Below are 21,946 nucleotides of genomic sequence, written 5' to 3' on the forward strand. Positions count from 1 at the left end.
CTGGCGCTGAAACCCACTTTTTGGCTCCCGGGCGCCCCCTGGAGGGCACTGAACTTTCTGCATGGAACCTACGTGTGCGTGGGTGCAGGACTCTCCCCACGCGACCCAAACCTGCTTTATAATCCCAGGCATGGCTTCTCTGGCCTTGGGCCAAAAGTGGGCACAGAACTAGGGTTGAGAATGGTGATGTGGGTTACTTGGGTGTCAACAGGGTCATCTGCTAGGCAGCTGTGAACAGGTGTGCAGGTGAATGCCACACCCTTTAGGGGACGCATTCCCACTGTAGCTTAAGTGAATGGGGACTCTCATCCCACACTTGGAGGCTGAACTTATATCCTGAGGGCTTGAGTGACTGCCATCTTCTAAAATGTCAGAGGGATAAGTTACCCTCTCTGAATTGAAAGGGCCTCTTGTCTACTCAGTCCACTACCCAGCCTGCTGTGCCTGCCCACTGTGGTGCGGAACAACAGTAAGACCATGGCTTTTGGTCATCCTGTGTTTATTTATTTATTTTGGTCCTGGGGATTGAACTTGGGTCCTTGAGCTTGCGAGGTAGGCGGTGGAACTAAATCCCCAGCCCCAAGACCATGGCTTTTTGAGCAGCCCCCCACAAGGTGAATTCTGGTTCTCCTATTTCCCAGCGATGTGACCTTGGGTTAGTCAACGAACCTCTCTGAACATTAATATCCATCTTAAAGAATTGTTTTGGAGATTAAAGAAGAAATGGGAGTGAAGTAACTTGGCCCTTAGTATTTGCTCAGTAAATGTCACTACAGTTTTCTTTTTCCTGCCCAATTCACACAGTTCCTCTCAAACACCATCAGACTCCAGGGAAAAACTCTATTCTTCTCTCCCTGTACCTAAGGGTTGTGTCCCCCACAGAGCTGGGCTGGAGAGCAGACCAGTTATATCAGCAGACTACTAGTGTCTCCATCATTTCTGAGCAGTGGGCCAGGCTTTTCCATAGTTTGGTTAGGTGATAGTTCAGAATAATTATGGCTCTATATTCCTACACTAATTAAGAGGCTTTAAATCATCTTCACGGTGCAGCTCCATGAAACATAATGAAGCCTCACTGTTGAGTGCCTCTCCCAGCCATGGGCCCCTCTTTTGGACCCACTCCGGTCACTCCCAGGCTCCGGAGAGGCTGAAGTGGAGCTTTGGGCTGAAAAGGGGCTCATTTTCCTGGGATTGTGTCAGGATTGTTCCCAATGAGTAGAGGATGAGGCTCCACACCGCCCCTCCTTCGTTTTCAAGAAGAGAACATGACACAGATGCAGGTTTATCTCCCTCTCTTCGCTGCTCTGTTGAGCAGTTGTGCATGGATTCCCGGGGGTGCAGCAGTGCGGGAGAGGGGCACATGTGTACTCAGGCGCAGGGGTGCATGTGTCGGTCTGTCGTGAGCTTGTGGGAGATGGAGATGGTGTGCCGTCGCTCTTCTCCACCAGGGACTTGGGTCTGACATCAGCAGGTTCAAAGCTACTGGCCAGTGAAAACAAATCCACCCCAAGACACCTGTTGGAGGAGGCTAGATCTGTCTTGCTGTACCTGATGGTCTTGTTCTCCACACACCTTGTGAGTGAAGCTGCCCACACCATGTCTTTCACAGCCCTTCTAGCTGATGTCACCTCTACCTGAGTCATGCAGGCATTGTTGGGGTTGTTGTGGTGGGAAGACTAGTTTGGGGTCTTGGTTTTACCACTTATGGAGAAAGTCATTTGACCTCTTAAGCTTCATCCTCCTTATATGGAAAAGGAAAATAATAACCAGTGCTTCATGGCACTGCTGAGAAGATTGAATAAGGTGATAGGATGGTGACAATGACCCCCCACCCAGTGAGAAAGCGGAAAATTGCACCTGCTCTCTCATCTGTGGGGATGGATTTCTGTGGAAAGAGTCACTCCCCTTTCTGGGAGTCCATTCTGTGCGATGATTGTGGGCCAGTGTGCTGTATAGTTTGTGAGGTCACAGAAGTCCTTGGAGGTCAGAATCCCAGCCCTCACTCCAGTAGCACCAGCATTCACCACTCTGTTCTTCTTAACCAGGGAACCCCAAAGCCCCTCTCAACTCTTCCAATGTGAAGCTTGGAGAGCTTGGAGAGGCTCCACAGCCTGTGGCAGCAGGAAGACACACAGATGTTGGGAAAAGGTATTGGGGATATCATTCCAGAAGCCTGGATTCCAAGCTTGTGGTCCTTGGACCCTGTGCCCTTCTGGCTTCCCTTACCCTGCTCCCTACAATCCTGCCTCCCCGACTTTCTGGGGACCAGCAGCCAGCAGCAAAGTAGAAAGAGGGGTGCAACATTTCTTGTGCTCTCTTTTTTAGGAGAGATGGTCCCAGGCATTTTGAAGAAAGTGCTAATCAAGTAAGCACAGGTGACAATAGAGAGGCATCTGCGGAAGCTAGGGAGACACTCTGCTGTCCTCTGTAACAGGACAGGGAATTGGGGAGTGGGAAGGAAGCAGCACTTATTTAACTTGGTTGTCACACACAGGGCCCCCCCTCCTCTGATAAGCGAACACCAAGTGAAGGTGCAGATAAATTGCATTGGGAAATTGACAGCCATGGAGGAGGCCTGGGCTCCTGCTGTGCTGTGGCCTGTGGGTTACAGTTCTGTTAGCTCCTTTGGAATGTGGGGGAATGCATGGCCCATAAACAGGGGAATGTGACACATCACCCTATCTGGGCCAGCAGGGGAGGGGTGCTCAGAGGTGGGCCCAGATTAATTTATATGGTGAAGAGACCCCTTATTCCTGTGAAAGGTGCAGCTCAGATCCCTCTATGCATTGAGGAAAGTGAGGGGACAGAGCAGGGGGCATAGGAGCTGTGAGCAAGCCAGCTGTAGTGCACAGGTAGCCACACTGTGCCCACGCAGCTCTGATAGCAGGAACAAAGCCTGTGGGAGATCTCAGCAGGGGAGGAGACTCTTTCCCACAGGAGGGGCTGGGCAAAGTTTGGGAAGCACCTGAACAAGGACAGGGACAGCAGGCTATGAGAGGGACAGTACTGCCAGGAAATGCCCAGGACCACAGTGACCCAGGTGACAGGAACAGCTTCCCTTATGTATAGCCCATACACTTGCCTCTTGGGCACAGGAAGGGGTGCAGGATGAGCAATCAAACACTTACACATGCCAGTGTGTGTACACATATTTGTATTGAAGTACAATACAATGTGTTGAAGGCTCAGTGTGTAGTGTGATGGTGTTTGGAGTGGAGCCTTTGGGAGGTGATTAGGCTTACAGGAGGTCCTGAGGGTAGGGGCCTCATGACAGAATTAGTGCCCTTCTAGGAACAGACACCCACCTTGTGCTCTTTCTCCTCTTTGTCCATGCACACACACGGGAGAAAAGGCTATATGAGCTCACAGCAAGAAGGCAGCTGTCTGCAAGTCAGGAAGAGGCCCTCACTGACAGAGCCCCACCATGCTGGAACCTCATCTAGACTTCTACCCCCTCACGCCCAGACTATTGTTTAAAATGCCCTGTGGGAACAAGCTGGGCATGTTGAGCTAGATTCTGGTTGTGACTTCTCACTCTGGCAGCGCCCAGGAACTGGGTGACTGGTGGATCTGGGGCTGGAGGGCCATGGGACTGGGGGACTCAGCATAGGGCCGGGAGCCCTGTCTGTCTTTGTGTATATGAGCTTGTGGAAGTGGGGTGGGGGGAACCAGATCAAACTGGTACAAAATCATGACCAAAAAGTCCCTGCGGGTTGAGATGAGCTAATGATTTTTCCCTAGTGTCCTAATGGAAGGTGGCCCCTGGGACTGCCCACCTCATTGCTCTGGACAGAAAGAGATTGGCCCAGCACCCCTGCCCTGCAGTGGACACTCTGGCAGCTGAAGTCTGCCAGGAACTCAGGGCTCTGGAGCCACAACCTGGAGGCTCAGGCTCACACTCCACCGCCTCTGGTGGTGCCCTGTCAGCTCCCTGGCCCTCACGTTCCTTTTGTGTGAATTGAGCATGACAACAATGTCTATATGATGTGGCTGTTGAATAAATTAAATAAAATGCACATGTACGTTAGTCAGCCAAGAGCCCAGCACACAGTAGTCCCTGAACACGTTAGTGGGGACTCCTCCCGTTGCCTTTGGTCCCTCTCTTTCGTGGCTGCAATATAGCCCTGCTGGTCTTAGCTGGTTTAAGTGTGGTAAATGCTGTGCATAAAGACGTGAGATGATAGATGCGCGTGACTGAACCACTGATGGTTTTAGATAGAGTGGACAGGGGTGGTCCCTTTGAGGAGGTAACATCTGAACTGAGGTGGTTTTTTTTGGTTTGTTTTTTATTTTTGTGCTGGAGATTGAACCCAGGGCTTTCATGTTGAGCCAGGTCCACCCCACCTCACTTTTTGTGCATGACAGTGTACTACTAATACGTTGTTAGATTGCCCAGGCTGGGCTCGGACTTGTGATTCTCCTGCCTCAGCTTGCCACAGTGCTGGGATTACAAGCGTGCACCATCACACTCAGCTCGAACTGAAATTTGAATGCTGAGAAAGATTGGACAGTGAAAAAACTGGCAGAGGTGGGAAGGTGGAGCAGAAGAAGGGAGTTTCAGTGTGGGGAACAGCAAGCAGAACAATCCTAAGAGGGGAGCCAGTCCAGCATCTTCAAAGTGCGGGGAGACGGGGGCATAATAAATGAGGAAGAGTGCAGAGTGTGCTGGAGGTGTATTCAGGGGCTCGGTTCAGGGCCTGGCAGAGCAGAAAAGGAAAGACTGCTCCTGAGTAAGGGGACGAGGGAATGGCCCCTGGAACTGAGATTCTGGGAATGCCTTTCCCAGGCTTCTTGCCTTCTTCAGCTCTGGGGGACATCCAGACAACTAAATCTGATATTCTGTGGCACATTGGAGGGTATGAAAGGATCTAAGAACTCTCCCAGGGACAGAAAAAAAATATAAGAAGTCGAGTGTGGTGGCACATACCTGTAATCCCAGCACTCTGGGAGGCTGAGGCAGGAGAATCACAAGTTCAAGCCCAGTCTGGGCAACTTGGCAAATTAGCAAGATCCTGTCTGTAAAAAGATTACACTATGTTAAATTGGGATGCATATTTAGCTCAGTGCAAAGGTCCCAGGTTCAGTAGTGAAACCTAGTAAGGAAAAGAAAATAAGAGACTTTGAGGACAGGAAATAGTACACTAATAAGTAGTTACATGTATATCTACTATGTATTTCTGAAGATGAAATACATAGAAGGGAAATACATTTGAAAAAAGAAAAAGACTTTAGATTTTCCATAAGTAAACATATAAATCAGATAGAAAGGGTGCTGAATGAGACAAAGATGGGGGCATATTAGAATGGAATTTTAGCCTTTTTATACATAGTTTTTAGATCAATTTTAGGCTCATAGCATTAGTGAAGAGGAAGTTCAGAGATTTTTCCACACACTCCCGCCTACCCTTCAGCTTCCCACAGCTCACAGTCCATGCCAGACTATTCCTGTTTTACAATGGGCCATCCAGTGCCCTTAATGTTCACTCTTGGTATATTTATGGATTTTCACAAATGTATGACATATAGCTAGCATTATAATATCACACAGAATAGCTTCACTGCCCTGAATATCCTCTGCCTATCTATCCCTTCCCACCCCTCCCTTTTGAAATCATGGATCTTCTGTCTACATTGTTTTACCTTTTCCTAGCATTGGAACCATCAGCCCTTCAGAATGGCTTCTTCCACTTGATGGTGTGCTTTCAAGATTCCTCCACATCTTTTCATGGCTTGATAGCTCATTTCTTTGTAACATTTAATAATTTTCTATTGTCTGAAAGTATCACAGTTTATTTGTCCATCATCTATGGAAGGGCATCTTGGATCCTTCCAACTTTTGACAATGGTGACTAAAACTGCGGTAAACACCTGTAAGCAAATGTTTAGTGTTAACACCGATTAACACTTCTAGTGTTAACACACTTTCAACTCTGGGTAAACACCACAGGAGTGGGACTGTGGCGCGTATGATAAGAGCATGTTTAGTTCTGTAAGAAACTGTCAAACTGTCTTCCAAAGTAGCTGTAGCATTTGCATTTCCAACAGTGACTAATAAGAGGTCTTGGTATGACACATCCTTGCCAGCATTTGATAGTATCAGTGTTTTGGATTTTGGCTGTCGCCCTTGATATGTAGTGATAGTGCTGACCTAGGAGGTGGGGCCTCTTATAACACACTTATTTCTCATCTGTATATCTTCTTTGGTGAGGTGTTTGTTCATGTCTGTGTTCATTTAAAAAATGGTTTATTTGTTTTCTTATTATTGAGGTTTTAGAGTTCACTGCACATAGTAATAGTTCCTTATCAGTGTTAGGGTTTATAACTAGATGTCTCCTCAAAGCCTCATGCACCTGTAAGTGGGGCATTTGGGAGGTGAATGGATCCTGGGTGTGTGATGCTCATTACTGGATTAGTCCACTGATGGGTTTATAGCTGGGTGTGATGTAAGATGGTGCAGAAGCCTGGTGGGAAGAGGTGGGGTGCTGTGGGCATGGCCTGGAACTCTGTGTGTGTGTGTGTGTGTGTGTGTGTGTGTGTGTACACACACTCCTTCTCTGTTGATCCTGACCCTGCTTCCCACTGTCACACCATGAGCTGCTTCTCCTCGGCCAGGCCCTCTGCCATGCTGCCCTGCCTTGAAGCCAGCTGACTACAAACGGAAACCTCTACAAACTGTGAACTAAAATAAACCTGTCCTCCTTTAAGTTGCGGGTGTTGAGTGCTTTGTCCTGGCAATGACATATGTATTTTACAAATATTTCCTTCCAGTCTGTGGCCTATTTTTTTCCCCGCATTGAGTTTATTGGTACATTTTAGGTATACAGTACAGTTACACTCATCATTGGGATCTTGTACCTTTACATGACAGGTCTGTTCTCATTTTGTCTGTGGCCTATTTTTTTCCCCGCATTGAGTTTATTGGTACATTTTAGGTATACAGTACAGTTACACTCATCATTGGGATCTTGTACCTTTACATGACAGGTCTTGGTTCTCATTTTTTTCCCTTGTCCCTGCCCGCCCTTCACCCCCTCCTCCTCTTGTGGCCTATTTCTCATTTGACAACTATTGTTTGCTGTACCATAACAAGGTGGAAGACAGAGAGAGAGGAGAGAGAGAGAGAGAGAGAGAGAGAGAGAGAGAGGGAGAGAGAAAAGAGGGAGAGGGAGGTTGGGTATTAAATTCTCAGCACATGAAATTTGGAGGGGACATAATCAAACTGTACCATTTAGTTTATCAATTACCTTTTTTAATGGATTTTGCCTTTGGTGTTGTATTTAAAATGTCATCATCAAGCTGGATGTAGTTGTTCACACCTGTAATCCCAGCATGCTGGGAAACTAAGGCAGGAAAATAGAAAGCTCTAGCCAGCCTGGGCCACTTCTCAACTTAGTGGCTTAGCAAAACCCTGTTTAAAAAAGAAAAAGAAAAGGAAAAAGAAGCAGGGAAAACATAGAACACATCTCTCCATTTATTTATTTCTCTAATTTCTTTCATCAGAATTTTATATAATTTTTACATATATTTTGATAGATTTATGTAGAAGTATTTAACTTTGGGGGTGCTAATGTAAACAATATTGTATTTTTGTTTCAATTTCCACTTGTTTATTGCTGGAATCAGAGCAAAGTTTAAGAGGATCAAAAGCCTAAAAGAGAAAGCTTCCATAGAGGGGGGAAAGCGAAAGAGATCATGTACAAATAAGAAGTACCAAAGTAACATTGGTCTCCCCTCCCCACACTTTTCTTTCTTCTAGGGATCAAATCAAGGACCACTTGCACAGAAAATTTACTCTACTACTGGGCTACAAAAAAATACAAAAAAATGTGAATGTATTCACTATTAGAAAATATACCAATATAAGGCATCAGTTTAAAGTAGCAGTAGGCATAAATATTTCAGGCTTTGTGAGTTGGTGGTGTTTGTCTCAACTTGCTCAACCCAGCCAGTGCTGTGTGAAAGCAGCCATAGACAATATGTAAACGAGTGGGTGCAGCTTTTTCCATTAACGTCTGTGTTAAGATTTGGTGCGCAGTCAATAGTTTGCCAACTGTGATAAAGGTAATAAAGAAGAAAAGTTATAGCGTCTTTTAAATGGATGCAAAAAACTTTGGATAAAGTTCAATACCAATAAAAACACTGAAATAATAGGAATCTTCTTAATTTGATGAAGACTGGCTAACAAACTACAGCAAATGCCACACTTCAAGAAGAAACTTTTGATGTAGTATTACTAAGGTAGGGGGAAAAAGAACATGATACTCACTATTACTGTGTATCATTTAACAGACTACTGAAGGTCCTGACCAAAGCAAGAAATTAAAAATATAATACTGGAAAGTCAGAAATAAAATAGTCATTAGTTGCAGATTTTATAATAATGAGAAAACCCAAAAGAGTCAACAAACATTTAAACTTATTAAGAGAGTTTAAACTCAATTTGGTGGTCCATATCTCTAATCCTAAAATTTTGAGAGGCTGAGGCAAGAGGATTGCAAGTTCAAGCCCAGCCTGGGCAATTTAGTAAGACCTTGTCTCAAAAGAAAAAATTTAAAAAGATTTGGGGACGTAGCTCAGTATGAAGATCCTGGGTTCAATCCTTAGTACTACAAAATAAATAAATAAAAATATAAAAGAGCTTAAGGAAGTTGTTGGATTCTAGATCAATAAAGAAATTTGAATACAAAAATTTAATATTGATAATATTCGAGAGACAAATCTAGTTTTTTTTTTTCTTTTTTCAAGCAATGGGGAGATTGAATCCAGGGTTTCATGCCGGAAAATTATTCTACTGCTGAGCTACATCTCCAGCACCTTTTTCTCTGTTCATCAAACTTTGAAACAGGGTCTTGCTAACTTGCCCAAGCTGGCCTTGCCCTTTCAATCCTGCTTCAAACTTTGGAGTAGCAAGTTATAGGCAGGCACCACAGGGGCCAAAGCCAGGTTTTGAGCAGTTAGATGTTTCATGCAATTTGGGAGCTCACTTAAAAATAGAGAATAAAATCAGCTATAAAACATGTTTTCTTAAAAGAAGCTCACAACTAATTACAATTTTAAAAATTGAAAAATGCAATAAATATGACAAACATAAAAGACTTATAAAAAAGATAATTCACTGCTTGACTTACACCTTCCATCTTTGCATCTTTGTATCCCAATGTCTAGTGCATGGGAACCCAGGTGGGAAGAATTCCAGGAAGTCCCAGAAGTCATTCAGACTTCAAGGCAACAGGTAATGATTTCACTACACATGGAAGAGATTGCAAGCCATATAAATACATTTTAGCAACTCCAAGATAGACGTTTTTCCAGCTTAAGCTCTTCTTAGGTACCTGTGATCACTCCAGTGCTGTCCAACAGGTGCAGTAGAGAAGAATTTAGGATGGAAAGAGAGCCACCTTACCAATTGTGGTTAAAATTCTCCACCTTTACAATTTTACAATAACACGGACCTATTTCCAAGCCCCTCCCAAGATCCCAGAAGTGAGAATAAATCTGTCTCTGATAATAGCTATGAAAACACAAAAGTCCTAGGGATTAACATAACAAAGAAGGCCTAGAGCACAAAGGAAAACAATTAAATTTTACTAAAGACCATTAATTGAAAGACCTAAATAAGTGGAAATACTATATCTATGTTTGGGATGATTTAGTCTTGGAAAGATGCCAATTAGCTCCAAATTAATTTTTACATTCAGTTAAATTCCAGTAGGAATATTGGGGAATTAAACTGATTATAAAATCTATATAGAACTGAGATTCACAAATAGCTAATCTAATTTAAAAAGAGCAATGCTTGTTCTGTTGATAATCAAATTGATTAAGGCTTGGCATAGTGTTTCATGCCTGTAAACCTAGCACTCAGAAGGCTGAGGCAGGAAGATCACAAGTTTGGGCCTGGCCAACTTCTCAACTTAGTAAGGTCTTGTCTAAAAAAAAAAAGCTGGGGATGTAGCTCAGTGGGAGAGCCATGGGTTCAATCTCTAGTACCACAAACACACACACACACACACACACACACACACACACACAGTGGTATCTCAGTTCATGAACTTAATTCTCTCCATGGTTCTGGTTGCAAACAGAATTGAGAAATGAATCAAGTTTCCCCAAAAGATCAACATTGAAACTATCCATTGAATTTGATTTGGTTCTTGTTCAATTTGGTTTGTGACCAGAATCATGGAAAGAGTTGTTTGTGAACCAAGGTACAACTTAAATAAATAAATGTGGTATGTTGTTGTCCTATATATAAACAAATAAACTGTTTAAATAAAAACAAGCCTAAATAAACAAAACCACAAGCGAACTCCTCAGATGCAGAGGTTGTATCACAAATTAGTGAGGGAGTGATGAATTGTTTAGTGAAGGGTATTAGGAAAAATGGTCTACTCTTTTTGGAAATAAGTTGAATTCATGTTGAACATTCTATTTTAAAAAATCCAAATGATATAAACAAATAAACTGTTTAAATAAAAACAAGCCTAAATAAACAAAACCACAAGCGAACTCCTCAGATGCAGAGGTTGTATCACAAATTAGTGAGGGAGTGATGAATTGTTTAGTGAAGGGTATTAGGAAAAATGGTCTACTCTTTTTGGAAATAAGTTGAATTCATGTTGAACATTCTATTTTAAAAAATCCAAATGAGTGAAGACCTAATTGTGAAAACCAAAAATTATAAAAACAAATTTAAAACAACATTAAAAATAGGGCTGGGGATTTAGCTCAGTGGTTCTGCAGCCTGCCTCACAAGCTCAAGGTCCCGAGTTCCATCCCTGGTACCAAAAAGAAAAAGACATTAAAAATAATCCTGTCAGTTGGTAGAGCACTTGTGTAGCATGTGAGAAACCTAAGGTTTGATCCTCAGCACCAAAAACAAACAAGAAAACTCTGAAACTCAAAATGAGTGCTTCTTTGGAAAAAAAAAACAAAGCAAAAATCATATATGAATCACAAGGCACACAGTTAATGAATTTAGTCACATCAACATTATAGATTTGTGTTCAAAGAAAAAGCACTGTATAGGCAAAGCTAACAAAGTGATGATACAGTGGGAGTGGATACTTTTAAAGCCTAAAATGACCAAGATTTAATATCAGGCATATACAAAAAACTGCAAATCTGTAAGAAAAATACAAGAATCCAATAGGAAAAAAAGGAACAGATTTAAACAGGCAATTCATAGAAGTAGACATTTAAATAGCTATCACTATATGAAGATTTGTTTAATTTATTTAACAAAATAAAATAAGAAAATACCTAATTGCACCCCCTTGGGCTGTGAAAAACTAGAAAACAGAAACTTTATCAAGTAATAGTGAGGGGGACCTGCACCAGCCTGGTGTCCTTCACTAGGAGATGAAAGAATTGAACAGGGTAGTGTGTATGATGGATATTGTCACCAGCTTGCATGGGTCTTTGCTTCGGGCATTATGGAACTTAAAAGCAAAGCACAAATTTGCAGAAGAAAACTTTAATTAAAGGGGAGAAAAAATAAAGGGGAGTTCAACTCTGACAAGATCAAGCCTGTGCCCTAACAAGGAAAGTAAGAGCAAATAGGGAAAGGACTCCGGCCTGAAAAGCCAGAGTGGGCACATGCTGAGGCAGTCAGACAGGTCTGCCCACAAAAGCAGGGGGGCAGCTTTTAAGGGTTAGCTGAGGTGGGCCAGAGTCCAGCCGGTCGTCATCTTAGTCCTAGTTTCCTGGTCCCAGAGAATCCTCATGGCTGGAGGCGCGATTCTATTACTGGAGTTCTGGAGTGCTGTATGCTCTTTCCAGAGGTTCTTTCTAGGTTCTTGTCCTGAACAAGAAAGGAAGGAAGAGAAGTGTGCTCCTCAGAGTAAGAGTGGCTAAAGAAGGAAAGAGTACAGTGGTGAGGAGAGTTAATGGTGGAGGTCTTTTGTATCACCTACTCCTTAGGCTGACATTAGATCTAGGCAGTCCTATCAAAAACCTACTTGATCTCACCAGAAAGATTGAAGATAGCATTTTTTTGATTGGTTCCAGGTACAGGTTTTCTGTGCATGTGTTCTGGATCTCTGTGATTGACAAGTCATGCCCACTTGCCCAGACAGCTGGCCACACCCTAATTGCCTGCCATGAAATGATTGTTTCTGCTTGAGGCAGTCTCAGGCAGAGGCTCTGGTTTTTCTGGAACCCCGGTGTTCACACGTTTAGGGCAGTGGTTGGAGACTTCCAAGCATTGGTTCCAGAGAGAAGGTCTAGAACTGTGAGTTGTAAAATCTGATAATCAGCAGTCTCTGTGACTCCAGAAAATTACTCTTATCCCAGTGTTCTGTTTTAAAGGGCAATGAGATAGTTTAGGTAAATTTAGGGGTAATAAGCTTTATTTGGCTACCTTTTAGATAGCTATGTCTTAAGTGACTAACATGCCTATATACAGAGCTGAGGAGAATTTGACCCAGAGTTTTAGAAAATGAAGGTAAAGGTTTGTTCTACTTTCAGTTATGAAGAGTCACGAGTTTTAGAAAAAATTGCTTTCAAGTTTCTGATGGTCTCAGGAGAAAATGCAAATTGTGCTTTTAATGAGTAACAGGTTAAGGGCCTAGGAATGTTTGTCTTTTGTCCCCATGGTGGACTCTGCTTTGTCATGACTATGTTAGTACCACACAACAGTCAGAAGTAATGAGCAATTACCATGCCTGCACTAAGCAGTTGGGAAGATCTTGAAAGCAACCCAGAGGAGAGACAACTAAAAGACAGAATAGAATTCATAGCATGGGACCATATTATGTAAATTTCAAAAACAGACAACACTATGCTTTTAAGGGGTACCCATATGTCTAAATAACTAAAACTGTAAACGTTAGCAGAGAAGAACACACAGGAGACATTTTGACACAGCTATGTCAAAATGTAAGAGGCCAGTTACTTGTTATCCAGAAATGTTTGCTACAGAGGCTCTTGCCTCTTGGGATGGGGTCTTGGGGGCAGGGTGAAGAATCTGCCTGGCAAGTAACTTATGACATTGAGCTCCGGATTTAATGACTGCTTTTAGAATGCAGAGTGCCATATCAGGAATCTTCACGTCAAAATAGTTTCATGAAGATGTCACTTACCCTCCCACAAATAAGTTGAAAGGCTGTGTTCTGGTAAGTCCTCTGGGCTGTGGAGGACTAATCTTATCTTCTCTGTGAGAGCCATTTGACCTGTACATCTGTGTTGCTGAGATGAGTCATTTTGAATGAGAACAGCAGTCTTTCTTGGAGGTTTCCATTTGGGGACAAGGTGCACATCTGGGGTCTGAGGCCTCCAGGCCCAGCCTCATCAGCCTAGGAGCCCCTGCTGGCTTCTCCTTGGTGACATTGTGGTCTCTCTGCATTTAAAAACAGAAGATTAAAAAAGAAGCAAAATAAGTAAGATCCCAACTTTTTTTTTTAAAGCTAAAGGATTACTTAGTAAAACAGTCGAGATCACAACAGTAAAAACAGTTCTAGTTAAAAGACAAAAAGCTCAGTTGAATAGGACCATAAAGGACCAAGTGAGATCCTTTGTCTAAATTAAAAAATAACTAAAGCCATAATGTAGGAGAGCCTGAGAGAGTGTGTGTAAAGCTTATAGAGGCTCACACCAGAGGGAGGGCACCCACAGCTATAGGACAGAAAAGGGACAGTGACCTCTCCTGCCATCTTCCTTAGGCTCTGGGCCTGGGCCAAGTACCCAGGGACCCACCTAATAGGGTGGATCTGAGGGATACTCTTCCTCCTGGGGCCCAGCTCTGGGCTGGAAGTCTAAGCTCTTCCTCTCCCTGGTCTCTATGCAGGTGGTATCCACTGTCTCTCTCCCAGCTTCTTCCTCACTGTGCAGGATGAGAGGTGTCACAGTCTGTGGATTTTAGACCTACTTGTCACCTCCCCATTTCAGGACCTGGGAAAGTCACCCACTCTCAACTTCCTTATCTCTCAACAGGGGAGAATTACCAAGATGTGAGATGTGAGGGGTTTTGGTAATGGAGGCCCACCTCAGGATGCCTTCCCTGACCCAGAGCACCCCAGGCCTCCCTACTCAGCCCTCCTGCCAGACTCGAGCATGTGGAGAGTGCACCTGCTTTTCCTTCCAGGCAGTGCTTTAACACCCAAATATCCCCTCCACGGCAAGGAAGTATAGAGGTCCTTAGTCAGGGCTTAGTAGACATTAACTGATTGACTGAAAAGTCTTGTGTTTGTTTTATTTTCCTGCCTCCTAGATCAGATCATGAGCTCTTTGGGAGGTAAATCTTTTCTCTCTCCTTCTATTTGTTCTATTAATCAACAAGTACTTGAGCTCCCAAGATATCTGAGTCCTGTTTTAGCCCTCAGAGACACCAGATAGTCACAGCTGGGTCCTCCCAGAGCCTACCTTCTGTGAGGGAAAGAGGAAGGAGGCCATTAAAAACCAAGAAAACAATCAAGTAGGCAGAAATAGCCGCACATTTTGAGAGGGGCAATGAATACAAAAGAGACTGGGGCAGGGGCTCCTGTCTGGGGAGGTGACCTGCAGAGGAGATCAGAGGATGGAGAAGCACTGTGGGGATCCAGGTGGAGCTGGAGCATATTGTCAGAAGGAGCCACCTCTCTCTCCAGTGGCCTGGAGACAGGAAGTTCCTGGATGTTTCACAAGAGGAAAAGGAGGCTGTCATCTGGAGCTGAGGGTCAGGAAAGGGAGTGGGGAGGTGAGGTTTGAGAGGCAGCCAGGAAAGAAGTCATAACACAGGACAGGTCTGTGGGCTAGGGATATGTGTGGATCTTCTGTTTTATGTTATTGGTGATTGAACTCAGGGAGAGCTGAGCTGCATTCCAGTCCCCACCCCCATCTTTTGCTCTGAGACAGGCTCTTGCTAAGTTGCCTATACTGGCTTCAAATTCATGATCTGCCTGCCTCTGCCTCCCAGGTAACCTGGGATTACAGGAGTGTTCGAGAGCATGAGTCTTCTTTTCATGGAGGTAGGAAGCCCTGGGAGTATCTTAAGCAGAGAAGTGACATGATCTACTTTATACTTTTAGAAATATCTTTTAAGGGGATGAAAGAGAACATTAAATAATACCACAAAGATAGATTCAATGAGTTAGAATGCAGCACATTCCATGGGACAAACAGCCTGTTTGTAGAGGTAATGGGGACCAGAGAGAGAGAGTGTGTGTGTGTGGAGGGTAAGGGATAGATAAAGATTTAGGAGACCTCGTTCAAATGCAGTGGACAAACCCTGCTTGGATCCTGATATGAAGAAACCAAAAAAGTAATTTTTGAGGCAACAGGAAAATTTGGACATTGACTACATCATATTAGGGAGCCATCACTCATTTTGTTAAGTGATGGTATTTTAATAAGGTTAAAGGAAAAGAAGTCTTTATCTGTCAGAAAGCCATTGTGAAGTATTTACAGGTGAAATGAAATGTCTGAGATTCGCTTTAAAATCTTCAGATAAAAAGTGCGTGGGAGAGAATGGATGAAACAAGACTGGCAAAATGTTGATAGTTTTTGAAGCTGGGTGATGGGTACATGGGAGTTCATTATATCAGTTCCTGAAATTTTCCATTAAAGAGTATAAAAAATATTTTCAACGTTCCCAGTTTTCTGTGGTGGGTGGTGCCACCATGCGCAGCACTGGCACATTGGGTGGTGATGGGAGGAACTGGCTGAGAACCATCTGTGGACGTTTTCACTATCCTGGGTGTGCTGCCCCTCGCTGGAGATGAGAGAGGATGCTGACCGAGCTCTGGGGTCAGACCGATTTGGTGCCCTCTGCTACCTTCTCACCTGTGAATGGGAACAGCTGGAGTTGCATTCCTGTTGGGATGTTACGTCCAGCTCATTTCCAGGCAGGGGTTTTTGTTCAGTTCCCGGTAGCATCAGGAGCGTCACACAGACTTTGCTTAGATACTGCACGACTTGGTTCCAGAACCCTCTCGGGACTGTTTCCAGTATCTAGAAAATCAAGGACCATTACATAAGTTGAAGTACATGGGTCATCATGTGTGCACACATCTCTGGTTGAATTCACAAACATACACATGTGCTCGTGGCATTCCTGAGCAGGCCTGGAGTTTGGTGTCCAGGACAGGCTGGTATGGGCCTCCCTTGAGGACCCGGAATGGAATTGCAGGAGGGAGATTCTTAGTTCAGAGTCACACCATGTGACCCATGGAGATACCTGTGCACCTGCTGGGCCTAAGACGGAAGACAAAGTTGGAAGTAAGAGGCACACAAAGGCTAAGGTTGCATTGTTGTAACAAGAGAGGAGCAGGTTGGGCAAGAGGACAGCCTGGCAGGAAAGTCACCTACAAGGAAACCACATATAGTGTGAGTGCCACTGAGTTTGCCTGGGACCTGCCTATGATCCTGTAGATGCTCAGCTTGGGCCACCAAGGCCTGGACAACCTCACAGGGTTCCAGATGCTCCCTGCAGTCCTTCTCTGACTTCATCTGGCATCCAGGTCTCTTTTTGAGGTTAGGTGAGAGAAATGCAAACCATTCAGCTCTCCCAAGACCCTTTCTCTCTGAAGAAGCTTCTCAAACTCATGTCAGGGGAAATAGGAAGGGGGTGAAGAGAAACGTGCACCCGTAGTTCACAAGAAGGGATGACAAAGAGGCAGGGCAGAGGGGAAAAGAGCCCCCGCTTGGCCCTCCCTCCCTTCCACCACAGGTGCGGGGATAATAGACTACTAGTTCAATCCTGTCTTCATCACTGGGAAGGCACTTTGAATGAAATGTGTTCGGTGGTGGGAAAGAAGAGACTTTTGCCTTCATGTGCTCTGTTCTGGAACCATTTGGGGAACTGCAAATCCTCTTCACATTGCATGAACACCAATAAATCACCCAACAGCTCCCACTCCCTCAAAGTCAATAATGATTAACTCAGAGCCTAACACCTACTTCTGAGTGGCCTCCCATCAAGGACCTATGGCCTCATGGCTGCCACCTGCTCTGGGGCCTCTGTGCCCTGTGGAAGGCTGGGAGTAGGAGCTTGGAGCTAGCAAGACCAAGGTATTCCCTCCTGGCAGAGACTTGGGGACCTTCATGTTGTGAAGGGGCTACTCTTTTGTTTGTTTGTTTTTTGTTTTGTGAGACAGGGTCTCACTATGTAGTTGAGACTGACCTGGAACTCACTATGTAGCCCAGGCTGGTCTCGAACTCACAGTGATCCTCCTGCCTCAGCCTCCCGAGTGCTGGGATTAGAGGAGTGCGCCACCAACGCCTTGCTGGGGCTACTCTTGCTTCTCCTAATCCAGAGGAATTGCTCCTTCTCCTCTTCCTCATCCTAGGAAAGCACAATTTCCCTACTGGCCCAACCCTATTGCTTCTCCAGTTTTCTCCCACCAGCCTGGGAAGGAGTCCTGGTGAAGTTTGAAGCACATATACTGTGAGCATCTCAGGTGTCCCCAGTCCACACAGCACTAGGGCTGAGGCCCCTTTACATGGGCCGGGTAGCAAAACTCTAGAAGCCAAAGGGATCTGCGGAGACTTAGTCCTGGAAGTCAGAACCACAGTTGGCCTCTCCTCCCTCCAGGCAGCCTGAGAACCTGGGAGGGGCACTTCTGGGGGCTCAGCAGTTTGAGTGGAGCTTCATCTGTGATGCCGAAAAACCATCTCCAGCATGTTAGGTTTTCTTCCTCTTCCTCCTCCCCGCGCCCCCGTAGGGCAAATGTGAATACCCCACAGGGTGTAGCTACATTAAAGGAGCCTGCTTCTCCCCTTCTTCCTGTGATGGCTGGAGGGGTGTGTGGTTTGACTCACAGCTGTCTTGTCTCACTCCTCACTTCTCCTCACTCCCCATCCCATGTCCCCTGGAGGGTGGGGTTGGGATAGCTTGGCTTAGTGTCTTCTCCACACACCAAAAGTCACTCTTCAGCTACTCTCTGGGCTGCTTTCACACAGGTACAACTTGGCAGTCAGCTGTGGTGCCCCTCCCTCAGGACTACTTCTCTAGATTTTGCTGCTACCTTTTTGAAGAAGCAATAGAGAAACTACTCCTACTGTGGCAGAGACTGGCGAGGGATCTGGGCCTATTATTAACATGCCCAAGTCCCTATATGTTTTATTTTATTTTATTTTTTCTCACTGAGTTTATTGGTACATTTTAGGTATACAGTACAGTTACATTCATTATTGGGATCTTGCACCTTTACATGACAGGTCTTGGTTCTCATTTTTTTCCCCTTGTCTCTGCCCTCCCTTCACCCCTCCTACCCTCCCCATTTACAAACACTTTAGTTCCATTTTTTCATTTTCTCATATTTTTTCTCTTCCCTTATTACCTTTCCCCTACCCTTTCCACTTTCCCTACACCTTTACCCAATATGTTATAAATAACGTAGCTAACCCTTCTAAAGATTTCTCAATTTTAACCTGGACATTCCTTTTTCTTTTTTGGTACTGGGACTCGAACTCACGGCCTTGCAATTGCCAGGCAGATGCTGTGCCACTGAGCTACAACCTCATTCCTAACTTCGCCATTCTTGCAGAGACACAACAGCTGTCAATCAAATATCAGGACTCCTGACCTTTTGCTGAACTGACACTATGACAGTTGTAACTATCCTGGACTTCCTGCACCCACTCCAAGGAGGTGTTGACCCTGACTGCTGTAGGCTTGAATTTAAACTAAGCAGTAGAAATAATTTGAACCAATCAGTAGGCTTGAATCAGAAGGCTTGAATTTAGACTAATTTGGGCCAACCAAGTAGGCTTAAATTTGGATCAATCACAGGCTTGTAGCTATTATTTAAGTAGCACTTCCCTCACATTTCTTGGGTTTGTCCAGGAGAGCTCCTTCTGTTGTGCTACCCACACCCCACATCCTATACTCCACACCCCACAGTCCTACAGTCCTACAGTCCCACAGCAAGGTTCTGTTCAGACAAAGCCTCTCTCCCTGGTCCTTTAAAACTTGTGATTTATTTCTCAGGTACTGTGGGCTGGAAAAGTCCTTTATATCTACTCAAGAGAGTGTGGACACTTTAAACAAGAGCTATAAACATTTGGGGCTCTTAGCCCTGAAAAAGTCCACAGACCAGCAACTGGAAAAGATCAGTAACAGAGACCAGTAACTGGCAGTGTCAACCAGTGGTGTCCACTACCGGAAGCCAGCAGTGGCAAAGGTGTTACCAGTGGCAGCTGAGAGAATGCAGCCGTAGCAAAGACCAGCAACTGACAGTATTGACCGGTTGTCCGACATTGACTGGTGTCAGCTGGCAGCATCAACATCCAGAGCTGTAACTGTTCAACCTGTGGCCATTGTCACTCAAAGCCCAGGACTGCTAGCAGAGCTGCATTTTACTGACTGAAGATTTCTATCTAAATTGAACAAAAGAACTCTCAACTGATTGGTGACACTCATGCATGCTAGCTATGCAATCTACTACAGAGATACAAACCCAGCCCTTTTCATTTTTTATTTTGAGGTAAGGTCTCACTGAGTTGCCCAGACTGGTCTTGAACTTACAATCCTCCTGCCTTAGCCTCCCTGACAGGCTGAAGTTCCTCAGGCAAATTTGGTATTGTGACCACAGCCCCTCTCTCTTTGTAAATTACCTGTTAATTAAATTGCTTAGCTTTCTGCTCAGAATCTTTGAGTCAACTTACATTCCTGGACACTGATGACCCTGTGTCTCCTACCCTTTGCTCACCAGGATACCAAGGGATTAGGGAGCCCAGGCCTGAGAAGCAAGGCTCTGAGCACTGGCCTGTCTGCCTCACCCTTTTGCCATGCTGACAGGCAGCACTTTCTATATCTGGGAGTTCTTAAGAAGGGGCTATGATAGTTTCCTAGGGCTCCTGTAACAAGTGGCCATACACTGGGGTCGTGAGACAAGTTTTCTCCCAATTCCAGAGGCCATAGGTCTGAGATCTGAGGGTGGCAGGACCGTGGTACCTTCAAAGCCATAGGAGACGAGCCTTGGTCACCCCTCCCTGGCCTTTCTTAGCTTGTGTTGGCACTGCTCCAGTTACCTGTCCTCAAAACACTTTCCTCTGTGTTCATGTGTCTCAGGTCTCCCTCTTCCTCCTATAAGACCCCGATCATTAGATTTAAGGCCATACTAAACCCAGGATGCTGTCATTTAGAACCCATTTATAAATGAGGTTATATTCACAAGTGCCAGGGGTCAGGACTTGGACCTTTTTTGGTGGTGGTGGGGGCACAGTTCAACCCACCACAGGGCCAGCTCTAGCAACAGTGCCAGCAGAGGTAGTGAAACAAGAATTACACTTCTTAAAAAATTAAAAACTGATCTATTATTTGATCCAGATTTCTCATTTCTGGGTACATTTCCAAGGGAAATGAACTAGGTGTACTGAAGAGATGCCTACCCACACACACTCCTGTTTATTGCAGCGTTATTCCTAATAGCTAAGATGGAATCAGCCTAGGTGCCCATCAGCAGATGTTTGGATAAAGAAAATGTGGTGTGTATACACAATGGAATATTATTCAGCCATGATGAAGAATAAAATCCTTTCATTTGCAGCAAAATGGATGGAACTGGGGACATTATGTTAAGTGAAATAAGCCAGGCACAGAAAGGCAAATATTGTATATTCTCTTACATATATGGAAGGTGACCTGAAAGTAGAATAGTAAGTGGTTCCTAGAGATTGAGAAGGGTTGGAGGTGTAGGAAACTAGGAAAGGGAGATTGGATTTGTCAGTGCATGCTGTGTGTATGAAAATATCATGCAGAGCCCCATTTATATGTGTAATTAACGTGTGTTTTTTTTTAAAGAGTTACACTGCAAAGTCAGGCTAAGGTTAGAGTTATTTTTTTTTTCTGTCACCAAATGTTATTGTCTGGCAAACTAGTCATAGGTACTAAAGAGTCTGGATCTACCCCTTGTAGCATTAGTTAGGTGGTCCAAAGCTTGTTGTAGATTTTGGAGTACTGCTGGTGATCAGAATGAGGTGATGCAACAGCTTTGGTTCTTTGGGCTCATGTCTAATGGGTTCCCAGAGTCCTACTGATCTGCTTTCCCTTTGGGGAATGACCCTGTTCTGAGAGGGCTCTGTTGCCAAGGTAGTGGTGTCAGTCAGGTCCATTCAGGACTCTGAACTTCAAGGACAGTTTGGATCATGAGGCACTCTTTCCTTCTACCAACTGTGGCATTGGGATGGGCACAGCCACCCTGGATATCTGCCATATGGTGGCACACTGCTGCTGGCCCCTAGGGCTGTTGCATGAGAGGACTCAGTCCCCTCTCCAGCCATCCTGGCCAGAAGGGTGGGGTCAGCTCTCAGTTTCCTCTAAGTTGCTGAAGATTGCTGAGGATCCCTGGATGCTCCTGTGAGGGGCTGGAGGGAGAAGTTTTTGAGTTTTTCTCAGAGGGGTACTTGTCCCTATGCACACCAAGTAAGGACCACTCTACCTGTACCACCGTCCTCCTCATTTGTGTGACTGTTGTCCCATGAAAAAAGCCTCTGCTTTGGAGTCAGCACACTGATGCAGCAGCACTGCTGTGGCTGTGTTTTAGGGTATCTCTTAAGCTCCCTTTGGTCACTGTCATTAGACTCAGTTTGAGACAACTAAGCTCCTTGCTTTATAGTTGCTCCTTACTGTTGACCCAAAACAAAACTCTGTAGCCTGATCATTCCCTGTGTGATAGACTTGGCTTAGAGTGACTATTAACACAAAATCCACAACAAAACCACATCTGGTGCATTCAGTGGCCTTGTGTTAGCCTTCTGTTACTGTAACACATACCAGAGATAAATCAACTTACAAGAGGCAAAGTTTATTTTGGCTCACAGTTTTGGAGATCTCAGTCCCTGGTTGCGTGGGAGTATATTATGGCTGGAACATATGGCATGGTGGAGGAGGTCTTGTCCTCATGGCTTGTAGAAAAAGCAAGAGTGTTGTTTCACCATATGCTTTAACATATGCACCAGAGCATGGCTGGTGCCCAAATATCTAAGGCCTCTCATTAAGCTGTACCTCTTCATGGTTCCCACCACC

The 21,946-nt window shown here is 44.7% G+C and overlaps 1 long non-coding RNA gene across 3 annotated transcripts in view; it reads left to right on the forward strand.

Moving 5' to 3' along the window:
* Positions 1-1,465: 1,465 nt before the first annotated feature.
* Positions 1,466-21,946, forward strand: part of LOC104865647 — a 28,827-nt gene continuing 8,346 nt past the window's right edge. The window contains exons 1-3 of one of the 3 annotated variants that reach the window (XR_781230.2): positions 1,482-2,148; positions 2,326-2,365; positions 3,742-4,942. This is a non-coding gene — a long non-coding RNA (uncharacterized LOC104865647). Of the gene's footprint in view, positions 2,149-2,325; positions 2,366-3,741; positions 4,943-9,165; positions 9,233-21,946 lie in introns of those variants that run through there. The other 2 variants (XR_004517480.1, XR_004517481.1) reach the window with 2 other exon arrangements.

Source organism: Fukomys damarensis, unplaced genomic scaffold (genome assembly GCF_012274545.1).
Source record: "Fukomys damarensis isolate Sample0158 unplaced genomic scaffold, DMR_v1.0_HiC HiC_scaffold_16, whole genome shotgun sequence".
Taxonomy (NCBI): Eukaryota; Metazoa; Chordata; class Mammalia; order Rodentia; family Bathyergidae; genus Fukomys; species Fukomys damarensis.